This window comes from Saccoglossus kowalevskii, chromosome 18 (genome assembly GCF_978046115.1).
Source record: "Saccoglossus kowalevskii chromosome 18, keSacKowa6.1, whole genome shotgun sequence".
NCBI lineage: Eukaryota > Metazoa > Hemichordata > Enteropneusta > Harrimaniidae > Saccoglossus > Saccoglossus kowalevskii.
In genome coordinates this window covers 15,763,720-15,777,709 of record NC_140658.1, presented here as the reverse complement: position 1 = coordinate 15,777,709, position 13,990 = coordinate 15,763,720, and positions in this window count along the sequence as shown.

The window sequence follows — 13,990 nt, the reverse complement described above, 5'->3', positions numbered from 1 at the left end:
TCTCTGCAATAGATAGGGGTAGGTTTAACCATGCTATCAAATAGTTTTATTTTAAGTATGTTTTGATATATTGTTTTCTGAGTATAACAACTGTTTTATTTTGAAGAAAGCTAGCTAGTTTAGAAAATAGGTTGGTATATAGTCACGTCAGTTTAATAACTTGAGTAGATCAAATAATAACAATCATACTGTGATCAGTTCATATTTTATGCTGCTTACGTTATTTTGAACTTCGTGAATGAAGTGATGATGAGTAAGCGAAGGGACCACCATATTGCATTATTCTTCTTTAAACGACATCACTGAAGCGGAACCGATACCTTATAAATAGGGGCAAGATGGCCACCGCAATCGAAGCAAGTTTGCAACAGACTCAACAATATGTCCATTTGTTATTACTAGCATAAAGCATTAGTCGCGTTCCCTGACGGTGAATATTGAAACAAAGTGGATTTTGTGATAATTAAAACTGTAGATGGGACGTTAAAATTGAGTCTACGGTAAAATTGACAGAACGCTCTTATCTTTCTCGCCGCGCAATTGATTTTGACTGTAAAGTCACCCTCACGTTCACCCCTAGAACACAAGAACTCAAATCTTACACGAGATACAATCCGATACCAACCTTGCACATACTGGCCAGGGATTACCGGAAGACAATGCTGTATTTTTTTATTTCCCAGGCGAATGTTATAAAACAGGTTATATTAAGTCTTTTTATTACTCGATGTGATTTTGTTATTTTATCATCAGAATTTCCGTGTAATGATTGATAACCTCAACTTATATTAGTCAGTAAACTTTTTCATTGACGCCGCAACCAATTTTTGGATATTATATGGAATTTTGAGGGCAATAGTAATTTTTACGACTTGCGACGTAAACTTGAATATGATAGCCTTGACCATCCTCGGTCGGAGGTATTTTCGAAAATTCACAGTTGTTATATTTGCAGTCGGGAGGAGTGTGTGTATACGGACGCAACGGAAACAGACCATTCGGCGGATTTTCTTCGCGAAAGTTTAGCAACAATCTGGTTCTGTGTTCAGTATCTGGTGGACTGCTGCATTTACTAGTGGACCGTCATCAACTTGAATTACTGTAGTTCCGCGTCATTTTATTACGACGATGTATATGTTACGGAGCGCGCGATGTTTCAAATCATTGTATATGAAGCTAGCTCTGTGTTTGACCCCAGGTCTGAGGTTTGAACTACTTGGTTTGAAATTATGTTATATTTAAACAGACAATTTGTAAACCATTCAGTAGATGTTTATATCAGTTGTTGTTTTGCGGGATTAGCGGGATTGGGTGGAAAGATAAACATTCATTTACAGAGGTGGAGTTAATTACCCATGAGCACTTGGTGCAATCCATGAAAAGTTTTTTTATTGTATATATTGTATTTGATTATTTAGTAATCCATTGTTTGATATTGGTAATAATATACTCTTTTTGAAATTTGACAATATCGATATTTCATCAAATATGAAAAGTACACGACAAAAATGTTTCTATGTTTGTGTTTGGTTAGCTCTTTCAAAGTTTCTCGTGACATGAAACTGAGACGGTTGAGTGAATTGGTTAGTAGCCTCGTTTATAGTCGGTGGTCATTGTGCGGTGTCCTGTTCGATATGGGACTCATAGCGACGTTTACAACGCGTGTACAACACATTGGTTGTTTACGACGACCATCGCCCGTTAATAGACGAGCTGCGAGTTCCCATCGATTTTACAACCGGTCGTTAAGAAGCCCGTTTTCATAATTTTTCGGAAGTTGAATATACGTACGGAGACTAACCTTTATTGTGTGAATGTGTGAATGTAAAACACGTTTTCTATTTTTTTTGGAAAAGTGTGTAAAAATTGCAATCAACCTGAGCGTTTGGAAATTGACTTTTTTTTATGTGCTAAACAGGTGAACAACAATGAGGAGAGGCGCCCTCACAGGCGTATTGTGGCAACTGTAATAAAAGTGTGATGACAGACACAGTGTATAACGCTGGTATCGTTACCTGGATAATCTCTTGCAAACTTTGCCTCTTGTGGTGAGTGAACTTTCAGCTTTAACCCTATGTAGTAGTCATTTTGTCAACTGTAGTCATTCATTCATCAGTGCAAGTCGTGCCTAGGTCAAATCTCATACTTGTGAATTCCATTTGAAGAGCTCATTGGAATGTGGGAAAATCAATGTTTACAAGAGAACTGGTGATGGTTGTGAACCATAACTGCCTCAGCACAAAGACTGTTATGTAATACAAGGGAATGTAAAGGGAAATGTATTGTAGTGTTACTTCTGTGTAATTTACAATATATCTGCATTAACCTTCACTATTAAGGACAATATGGGAGTAGAAGCAAGGCTACGCAAATTTTGCAAAATAGTTGTTAGTTAGAATTACCAGACATTGTGGGATATAAAGAAGTGGCCTATTAACCCATGAAACATACTCGCACATATCCATACATGTTTTATTGTGTGGGGCAAAGCTGTCATGTACACAATCATAATAACTGGAAATGGTTTCACAACAGAAAAAAAATGTTATTGCTGTAAATAATTATGAACAATAAAAACTGAGATTTAGAAAAATTATGAACCAAAAATAATGAAAGTCTGTGATTTTCTGTACAGTTTCCAGGAAATTATTAAGCGAACCATAACATTTATAAAAAGCACAGTGCTGAGATTAACTTCGAGTATATCAGAAATATAATCTTACAATTGCACACGAGTCATCAAAACGTACAGTTTGGTGACATAATTCAAATTTTGTATAGTTCAATATGCATACAACCACCCATATACTAGTACTTTTTGACAATAAACCCCCTCTTTCACATTGTGCAAATACAAACAACTTGAAGACATTAAACCTTCCTGACAGTAACATGTAAGCGTTGTATAAACCCGAATGAAAAGTCTGGAGTCACGGCGAATACTTCTATGGAGTAGCCCATTTAAAAATCATTTCAACTAGCCAATCACTAATGTGCGAGATCATTATTGAGGGATTGGCAATGGCTACAAATGTTTAAGAAAGAATAAAAGGTTAAAAACATAAATAAATAAAATAAAATAAAAACATACAAAACACTAAGCTAATACATTACTGTAACAGAGAAAGAAAATATTAAGACTAAACTAATATACAATACAAAGATAATCTATTAGCAAGGGGTATTCCGTTGTATCTGTCGGTCTCAGTTTTCAAGTTATGGTCACTGAGGCGGAATTATTTAAATTTTCGCGCATCTCAATATTTTGCAGGGTAATAAGGTAAGTTTCAAAAGCAAAATTGTTTTTTTTTTTAATTCTCTGTATGTTTTTAATTATTTATATTTCATTTTGTTTTGATTGATTGTCGTTACGTAATTCACTTTTCCAATTTGATATAAATGATGTTTGTATATTTTTATTAATTTGTCCTAATTGCCTTGCTGTTAGAATTCAATTGTTGTCAACCAGGTTAGACTGGTTGATGTTATTCAAAAGGGAGTCTACCATTTACTATTAATTTCTTAATATTAATAATTTACTATTAAACTCGAACACATCGTAATGTTATTTCTTCTACACCAGGTAACACCAATTAAAACCAACATTGATTTAGAATTACTGTGGCCAATGACATTTGTTCTTCCATAAATCAGCAATTTTCCTCTTCTAATAATCAAAACTACCCTTGATACCCTGAAGAAGTATGTCCATTGTTTCACAACAACGACTGTCCCAAGAGATTTTCGTCTTCTCAATTTCTCAAGATAAACGTCCCAGGGTTGTTTTGTTTACTAGAAGGAAATGTCCTTTGACAGCATTTCTTGTATTAATTTCCATTGCACAAAAAGCAGCAAATACTCTTACTGAAGCACAGAATTGGCATGATTTGTTTCCCCGGCCATTCACGCAAACTGCAAATCAAGACTTTTACCGCATCCATAGTTGTTGACAACCTATGGATGATAATGGATGTATTGTGACGTATTTTGACCCCCCAGATTGACCTTGCATTCTTGCCACATTTACTGCGCTTTCATATCCGTTCAATTTACTTTCATTATTTCATCCAGATTCCATGATATTTTATATTTAAAACCAACCTTTATTTCACAGTCACTCTAGTTTTCACTTTTCTAAAATTATCTTACTGATCAAAAGACTTTTCACTCTCATCATGCAATCTCCCATAGTACTTCCGCAAACACAGCCGCGATCGCCAACATATCTACAAATATCCTCGCTCTCAGGAGCAGAGGAATCAACACAAATATCACACATGCGCAGCACGACGACCACCGCGCTTTAAGTATGTCACGAGTAATATAAATATGGTTAGGAAGCTGAGTAGTCTCTCCCTTTTCTTATATGCAGTTTGCGTTTAACTTAATAATACATCTTTTGTTATTATTAGTTTACGTGCACACTTGGTATATTTTGTCAAATTATTCATTTATTCCAGTCTCTGGTGTGGATGATGTCTTATCCCATTCTGCGTCAAAAGTTTCAAAGACGTCCATCATTCCCTTCGGAGTGCAAAATAAAGCTGGGCGTGTTCCACCGACATAAATGATTGTAAAGGACGTCATCATCATGACATACTTGGTGCTTTCTAGAAATATGCGGTGAAAAAGAATAATACAGCCCAAAAAAAAAATCATATATACGCTTCGTGAACCGAGATAGTTAAATGGAAAATTATAAAAGAAATATCGTTTTGTTAGTACGTTGCATGTGATTCAATATACTAGTATCTAGTTGCGAACTTTGCGCCCTCAACGACTAATACACGAACTACCTTTTCCCCACTTTGAGTGGCATTTAGAAACAGAAGTCAACGAACGCATCATTCGGCACGATGTCTCTAGATTAGTTTGTATGAAAAAGATATAAAATGAACCAAAAAGGAGATGAATACAGAGATTAAGGGTAATTTATACAAATATGATTTTATAATTACTAGTATTATGTATTTCTATATCCGATGTTTTGCAGTATATAAAAGTGTGTGTGCATTTATAAAAGTTTTTTTTTTCATGACATTACCTTGATGTTGCGAACTGAAAAGATATTTCAGCACTAACAAGGCATACAGTTAGTCTATTCACTCGCAACGTCATTATAACGCCACCCTCCCCATCAATCCGGGAGGGGATACTTATGTATCTAGAAATGTGTACTATGATGTGTGTCCAAGAGGTTTGGAACGTGGTCATAGTTCGTCCCTCTTATTTTAAGCATGAAGCCTCAGTGTCGATCGGTAAATTGAAGGCATGCATAGTTGTCACGTGATTGATCCCGACCTCGAAATGACAAACAAATTAATAACTGTAAGCTTCTAATTAATTGTTCATTATAATTTAGTGACGAACTTGAAATATATTGTGTTGATTTCAAATATATGGAATGTTTGAGTGGATGTGGATACAAAGTTATAACATAAAGTTTCATATTTGTTGTGACTATTTCCACTGGGTAATTTTCTGTTCCAAAAAATTGAGGTACTTTCTGTTTGATTTGTTCCTTCTTTTATCGTGGATCACAAAGCATAACAATAATACAATGTATAGAGTTGCCGATTGTATGAATACCATTTAAAACTCATCGAGGAAGAGTAGTGATGATGAGTAAATAGTTTAGCCGTTATAAATGAGAAACAAAGTTCGCATATTTATTACGTTTCGAGTATTCGATTAATATATTTGAAAAATTAAAGGTATCAACGCAACCTTCTGCACTTTGTCGCATGAAATGTGCAATTATTATTACTAGTACATCTAATTCATTTCAAACTGTATGACACACCAGCTAACGCGTCACCCTAATACACCGAGAGTTACTCTGAGTTATTACATTTAAATTATTTCCCCCACACAGCACATAACTATACAACCCTCAAAAGTCACGCATATAATGTGTTAGCCTGGAAATAATCAGGATAATATGTAATAATATTGATCAAAACGTATCGATGGTGGATTGGAACACGAAATAGTAGCGAATTCGTATATGTGTTGATTATTGTCACAAGCATCTACGAGTGGTATAACATTGAACTAATGAATATACAAGTTTGGTTGATTTGAGAAGGTTATAATATTTTTTACATTAGGCCACACTGATTTAATTTTATGGATGACATCCTCTGAAGACCTCAACACTAATGCGAGAGAGCGAAAAAAAATCCTGCCAAAAAAAATGCCTCTTAAAACCACAGAACTACGAAGCTGTTATTACGAATTGAACCACAGTGTATCAAAAAAACAACACATGCTGATGTACACATTTCGTACTGTATTACTGTCACAGGTATCATCACCTTTGAATTTGAAAAGGCAAGAGGATAAGGCAGATGTTAGCTTTGCCAAAGGCATACACATCAACTCAATAATAAAGAAAACTTACTGTGTTGTATTGAAAAAAAATAATTAAAAATGAACAATAAGTTTGTCAACTACAACCTGGAAATTAACTTCTTTGACATTCAAACTACAGCTTTTAAAGTGACACTTCAGATAGACTAAGTGTAGACACAAATGCTCTAGAACTACTTCAACTATGTAACAAATTATAAGAGGCTCGATATTGGAAAAACACACCAACGGAAAGTCAACATAAATTTGAATGCAGAAAATTATGTACATGTATCTTGATGAAAATGTGTCATATGATCAAAATATTACTGGCTGTGTGTGCAAGCACATTATCCGAATCAGAAGATATAGCTGTGTAAACGTCACATCTCCCTGGCCAACGTCAATTGCATACCAGTCTACAACAATCCCTCCGTTTTACCTCTGAACTTTTATGCTCAGGTATTTTGGTGGTGTGGTCGCCATGTTGGATCATTTATGACAAAATTGGCATGTTTTGAGACAATCTCTTTCCCATAGGTCTTTGCGCTTTACGTAACACACATCTAACTGTGCGGAGTTTGGTTTTGAGGTAGTTCAAAACGAGTTTTACAACAAGTCGGCCTTTGCGACAATAGGAGTCGGCAAGTTCCGGACATAAAAGCGATCTGTAGAGACTCGTCGTCGGAGTTTTTTTTTCTTTTTGAGAGCAGGCGAAAACTAATGCGCGCGCGGATGTCATCCATAAATTTAAAATTAAGTCGGTGTGGCCTTACATCAGTAAATCATCGACGTTGCCGTCATGTTGTTGTCATAACTCCACTATAATTGGCCATTCGTATTCAAAATACTAGTAATATTAAGCCAACATTTATACATTATGTATAGCTTCATTGCCCACAATATTGTAGAACCTCTGATACCAAGAATTTATTCATTTTGCCTAAATTGTACTCTAAGTCAATATAAGAATATTGACTTAAACAGTTATGGGTCACCAGGTTTATTTTTCGAGAAAAATGTGGTTGTATTTAGTGGATTGTGGGAATGTTGTCAGTATTATAACAGTATTTTTAACATAGGGTTCTATGACAGATATTCGCTATATCTCAAATCGATATTGTTAATGATGAGGTACTTTTTGTTGTCCTGATTTTTTTTTTTTTAAATTTGGGTTTTAAAAAGTGTCAACTTATGAGTTCGATGAAATTGTTCTAAAAATAACGATTATTACAAAAATATATGTATGTAAAAAAAAAAACGTTACTGTAATACATAAAATAGTGTAATTTCATTGTACCATGGGACAATAACTCCACGTTGTCGTGCCATTTATGGCCAATTTTCTCAAACATTTTGAGTAGATTTCTAACTTAAAAATTATTCCCCAGCTGTATACGCATACATGAACATCCTATACGTTTACGCTTACTCTGTGTGAGCTCATTTGGTACTACAACAGTTATTTTAGCCCAGTATTATGTTGTTTTTATTTAAAAAAAATACAAAACGTCCAACCCAAACAGGTCATTGTCCTTCAGATATAAACGGTAACATATTTTAGAAATACTGATGCCTGTTGAAATATTTCTAATGCCAAATATTTGAGAATATCATACAGACAGTTCCGAATAATGAGAGAACGTGAATACGATACTAATTAATAATGTAACCAGATGTGCAATTGCGTTTAATGAGCAAAGCTTAGTACCTCACGTACATTGGAACATTATTCCATGTAACAAATTAATAACAAAACAAGTCCAATCTCGCCCAAAACATTAAAAGATTGACTGTGCGATTTCACAGATCTCAGAGCGATGGTAATGAACAAGTAATTACGCGTCTGACACGCTCTGCTTCTACACTGTTGTTCGGGGATTTAAATGCCCTGTAAGCACACGGAATTACTTCATGATATCGCACAGCTTACTACCGAACGCAGGAAATTAATCTATTGGAGTGCCAGTGTGGTGGCGTGTGCTGATGTGTTAATACTCGACCTACTTCGAGTGTTATCTCGTCCGTATCACACAAAACCAAACATCCGCGTGTGTTGGGCGCTTGTAATACTACACACGCACTGTGACTTCCCGGAGTTATTCGGATGAGTGTCACGTGATACATTTTATTTGCGTAAGTCTTCAAACGCACTATCCTGTTTTTTTTCGTAACTAGTCGTACACCTTCAAAATGGTTTATATATTTTATATAACATATAACGAATCATAGATCGCAGAGATCTCACCGATAGCGAGAGTCACGTGGAACAGTGGACGCGATGTCGAGAGCAGAATGAAATACTATTTGCAAGGAAATAAGTCTAGTGGCATTCTCGCTCTCAACGTGTTCTTGGCGGCCATTTGAGTACAAGTCGGTTGACATGTACATTCACTTTTCTTCCCAGAGTTCATCAAGATTTAACACCGGAAGTTTCTCTGCCACCACCCACCACCATTTTGTGATGAGACGCCACAAGACTACGCGTATTCATAGCGTGTTCATTGTCTTTAAAAGTAGTTACTGTGACGCATCGACCAATCCACGACAATCATAAGATCGCATGGAATCAGAGCTATATTCGTAGATATAGAAGTTTGCGTGGGAAAATAAGGTACTTTGTGGCTTACAGTACTGTACAGTGGCGGCAACACGAGGGGAGGGGGGGGGCGGCGTACCCCCGAAAAAAAATGTTGAAATGCAGGAAATAGCGTTTCAGAGGATCTAGATTGTTAAGAGGGACCATTGGTGATCAGTTCTCGCCCTCTCATGCACTATTTCGTGTCGCCGCCCCTTCTGTGGAATCATGAAAAGTGTGTCGTTCGGTGCAAATGGGGCAGGTGAATAGCTTGTCAGTTTCAACGAATTGTGTTTGATATTAAATATTGATAAGAAATAATCAAAGTTATCCGCAATGCTGGTTTTACAGCAATCTACCCTTTACCACTGATTTATACATTAATTCGATGTAACTGAAGACATGTCGTAGACATACATAAAAATGTACGTCACAACATATCAATAACAATATTTACTGAGCTCATCGTCCCTTGGCAACTGATCAGTATTCAATAATAGATAACATTGTTTCACTTTGTACCGCGGGGTATCAATTCAATCTATTTTACGGATTGATCTATTTTCCAAGATCACATTTTGTTCTTTTACGTCATTAATGCCGTAATCTCGATGCCATTATTCAACCTCCATGTTATGATTGAATTTATTTCTATGTTATTCGCAGTCCAGAAAATAATGAGACTTGTATTTGAATTGCAAATACATCGCGCCCTCTTGCGACATAGAGCTTCTGTGACGTAACTAAACTGAGTTGTTTATTTGAGCAATATTGCTCATACCAATCTATGTCATTCTGACGTCACAGTACAGTTTCGTCGATGTTTAAATCGAAAATTGGATGTACTGAAATACAAATAATGCTCAAATGAATGTTATTATGAGTGGCTCCAAATACCGATTTTAACCGAGAGCAAAGTCACAATCTGTCAGACAAATTCTATATTTGATTCTTTTTGATAATTGCGCATTACTGTCTCGAGGGAACTTTTTCATTCAGCCGAGTTTTCCATAAAGACATTCCCATATAACTGAGAAGTGAGTTATTTTTCTAATTTGCATATAACAGAAGAGAAGCGCAACAATAGTCCTCGTGTTGGACAACATAGGTCACGTGCCTTAGAATTTAATTTATGGTTGATATATGAATCTTTACATGCCATGGAGTTTAGCGCTGGTCATGATTTTCTATTGTGTAATTTGAATATCGGTATGATGTTTTTACACGTGTCGATTTCGCAAGATATAATGTAAAAGGATCAAGACACAGAAAATAACATAAATGCATCGACACGTGCGTCAATCGTGATTAATACGAGTATCAGACGTTCGATAGAAACCAATTTAGATCAATCTGAGTGTGCTTTAGAAGTTGTTTGAAAATACAAGCTTTACTGCGCTATATTTTGTAACAGACGAATTAACATGATACAACAGTGGACATCATAGCGTGTTAGTTGTATGAACGTTATGAGTCTGGATACGGGTATTAATACACTAGTTATCATTTATTGTATTTGTGTTGTTGATATTTCTGATTTTTGTGACATTGTTTTTTTCTTGTTGTGCTCTTTTGTGAGAATAATTCCTAGCGCGTGTGCATGGGCAAGCGGTTCTAGGCGGTCACGTACAAGAAACTGTCACGCTATTTTGTCCCCAGTTGTATAAGCAAATAAGTGGTTTTCAGTTAATTTAATTGTAATACGTGTACACTCAATATCTATGCGGGTAGTAATCTTTATTTGATGCAATATTTTTTTTGTCTTATATCATAATTTAGTTTTTTTCTCTAGATTTGCATTATATTGAAAATAACATTAAAGCGCGGTAGTCGTCGCACTGCGCATGTGCGAAATATATGGGTCTTATATGAACAAAGATGGAGACTTTGACTGTTGCGCAGATCAACGAGTACGAACTGAGACGTTTCCAAGCTTTAATTGGGTGATTTTCATGTTATTCGAAGGTATCAGGGAGTCACCGGCGGTAATCAGTGCAAGTCTCGCCAAGGTCAAACCTCATACTTGTGATTTCCATTTGAAGAGCGCATTAGATTTTGGGAAAATCAATGTTTATCAACACAAATGTCGCACATGCGCAGCGCGACGACTACCGCGCTTTAAAATGACACGATAAACTTTAACATAATATTAACAAATGTTTCCAATATATTACACTCTTAATTCAATGAAATTGGAATGCAACTTATGGCGTTACGGTGACAGATGTACAATATGTATTATGTGACTATCCACAATGTTTAGAATAAATTATAAATCCATATTGCAAGCAATTATTGCAGTGTGTCGCCCAGTTTTAGATTAAAAATATACAGTCGAATTCATCATGATCAGAATTATTCCATCTAACAAAAGCGCACGAAGCATATACACACAGCGACATGAATGACACGTTCACCTTCATGCATATATCGACACGTGGCGCCAAGCGTTTGGTATGCGAGTCATACGTAATCTGTTATACTACTTTTTGTCTCTTCCCCATTGTTCTAACTATGTTTCTTACTTTCGTTAGCGGACAGTTTCAACCTAATTAATTATGCATTCTTGTTAACGGTACTGTTTTATCAATAGATTAACAAGCCGGGACTGTTAATAATGAATGGGTTAATTTAAATATTTATGAGCACAACAGGAGTGAAAAACTGATTAACGTAACAGGTGGCCACTGAATGAAAACAAAGAACAAGGTGGAATTTTCATTTAATTATTTAAATACGCAATGACGATTATACGATACATTTTAAAAACATATTTCAAGTTTCATATTTCCTTTTACAAAATTCACGGACACTTGGGAAGAATCGGCGGTGATGACAGTGGTATTAGATTTGTCCTCGTCTGTTGGGGTGGTGGATATGTCATGCGTTTTCGCTTCTTTCGCAGTTTTCGGTTTGGGTGGCTGCAATGCGTCCGACACCGCTTTCGTCTGCTCGTCGCCTTGTAGCTTCTAATTGCTAGACTGGAGTGACCCGTTCTTTCTGCTATTAGCTGCCCATCGAAATTTTGCCGGAACAGGGTGTTTGCCTGTGTAACCTGTTTAATTAAAATAAAATACAATGTATCAATATGAAAGTACAATAGCTTGTAACAGTCCACCTCATAGCAATGTAAAATATCAATATATAGTATTATAGTACGTTCAATCGTTCAGCTTTTTAAAATACGCCAAAGCCGTTTGCATTAAATCTTTATCGCGTGAAATTAATCCGACATATCGTGCCAGTGAATATAATATTTAAATGGTATTCCACCAAACAGTTTGCATGAAAAAATGGAGTTAACGAGTAGTGATTATTTTCGACATAAAGTTATGACTATTTCTCGTCAGCGGGGAAATCGAACATTGCATTACTAAAGTGCAAATTCTAATACGTACCTTTCCTGAATGTTCAGTATGATAACCTTTTATCCCAGCGATATCAGTCATCTGCTTTGCTCTTTCCACTCATTCCATGTTTTGACGCCCCATTTAGTAGCGCTGCGAGTTGTCTGGTTTTCTGCGTGACTGCTGGTATTCGGTGACTTGTTTGCTGTCAACTGGAGGCAAAAAACGGATTTTTTTCTGAATATCGCCCAGTTTAAAGTCCTCGGCGTCGTCCACATCAATTTGGGACAACCAGTTTTCCAAATCCCAGTCAATTTCCGGAGCAGCAAATTCTTGAGCGGACATGATTCTGGCGGATCTCCGGAGTTCACCCAACAACGTGCTACACTGTTCTCACAAATAAGCACCAAATTCACGTGATCGAATGTTTTATATGCAATTCTACGTATACGTGGTCCAATCAGTGTTGGTTATAGTAATACAATAAAGTCCACTGATGTGTTATTCTATTGTTAAACAAAACAAACTCTGCTGAGTAAATGCCGATTGGCTAGAGCTTTTCAACACATCTGTTATAGCCAATGAGCACGGCTGATAATTGCGGTTGACTACACCTGGTTTAGAATTGCGATTAACACAATAGCGCTGTAAACATCTGCCATGACCACAGGATTTAAAATAAGCCGTGCAAAACCCGTCAAATTCGCAGTATAACTTCGTTACACTACCCCTCCTCGTAGATTAACGGGAAATAGCGGCTCCTTTTTGAGCCTCGGTCAGGTAAACGTCCGAGGCGCTGCGCGACCGAGGCTCCAAAAGGAGCCGCTATTTCCCGTTAATCTACGAGGAGGGGTAGTATAACTATCAGTTATTATGGCGCCATGGTCAGAACTAAACAATTGCACCGTGACCAAGGACGACTTCCATGAATTTATTGTATCATTGTACAGCACCTTTTAAATGTCGGGACAAATAAAAAATATTTAAATTAGCCAACACATACATGATCACTTATTCAACTATCGTTACTTCAATCAGTTGTATAATCCTTTTCAACGTAAATAGAGTGAGGATATGAGAATGTTGATTAATGTATCGTTATATAACTGCTTTTAATATAGATGATATACAATGCAGTATACGCAATAAATGATATTAGCCCCTCACACGCGATAGCGAGCCTGAGGCATGTCTAAGAATCAGTGATTAGTCCGTGAATACGTGTATATGTGAGAAATATCAGAAAAATGGATCATTTAATTTCCCGGTAGTCTTGTTACTAGTTGTGGCATAGATTGTAAACTTGTACTTTGATTGCAGTGTAACATCTCTTTACCTGGCCTAAGTACATGTAACCCTTAAAGGATGGCGGTCGTTGCACCACGCATGCGCAAGATATGAGTCTCATGTGAACAAAGATGGCGACTTTGACTGAAACGTTGCCGAGCTTTAATTTAGGTAATATCTTCGGTGAAAGAAAGGTATCGGTAATTAGATCACGTCGCGCCCAGGTCAAAATTCGTGTTCCATTAGAAAGTGCATTGGATTGTGGGAAAATCAATGTTTATCAACACGAATGTCGCACACGCGCGGCGCGACGACCAGTTAGTTGATTGAATATCGTTTAGTAATTTGGGTTATTTACATCATTGTTGTAGTTTATTGTAAGTATTACAACACTACATCGTCTCAAACTTTTAAGGTTTGCGAAATG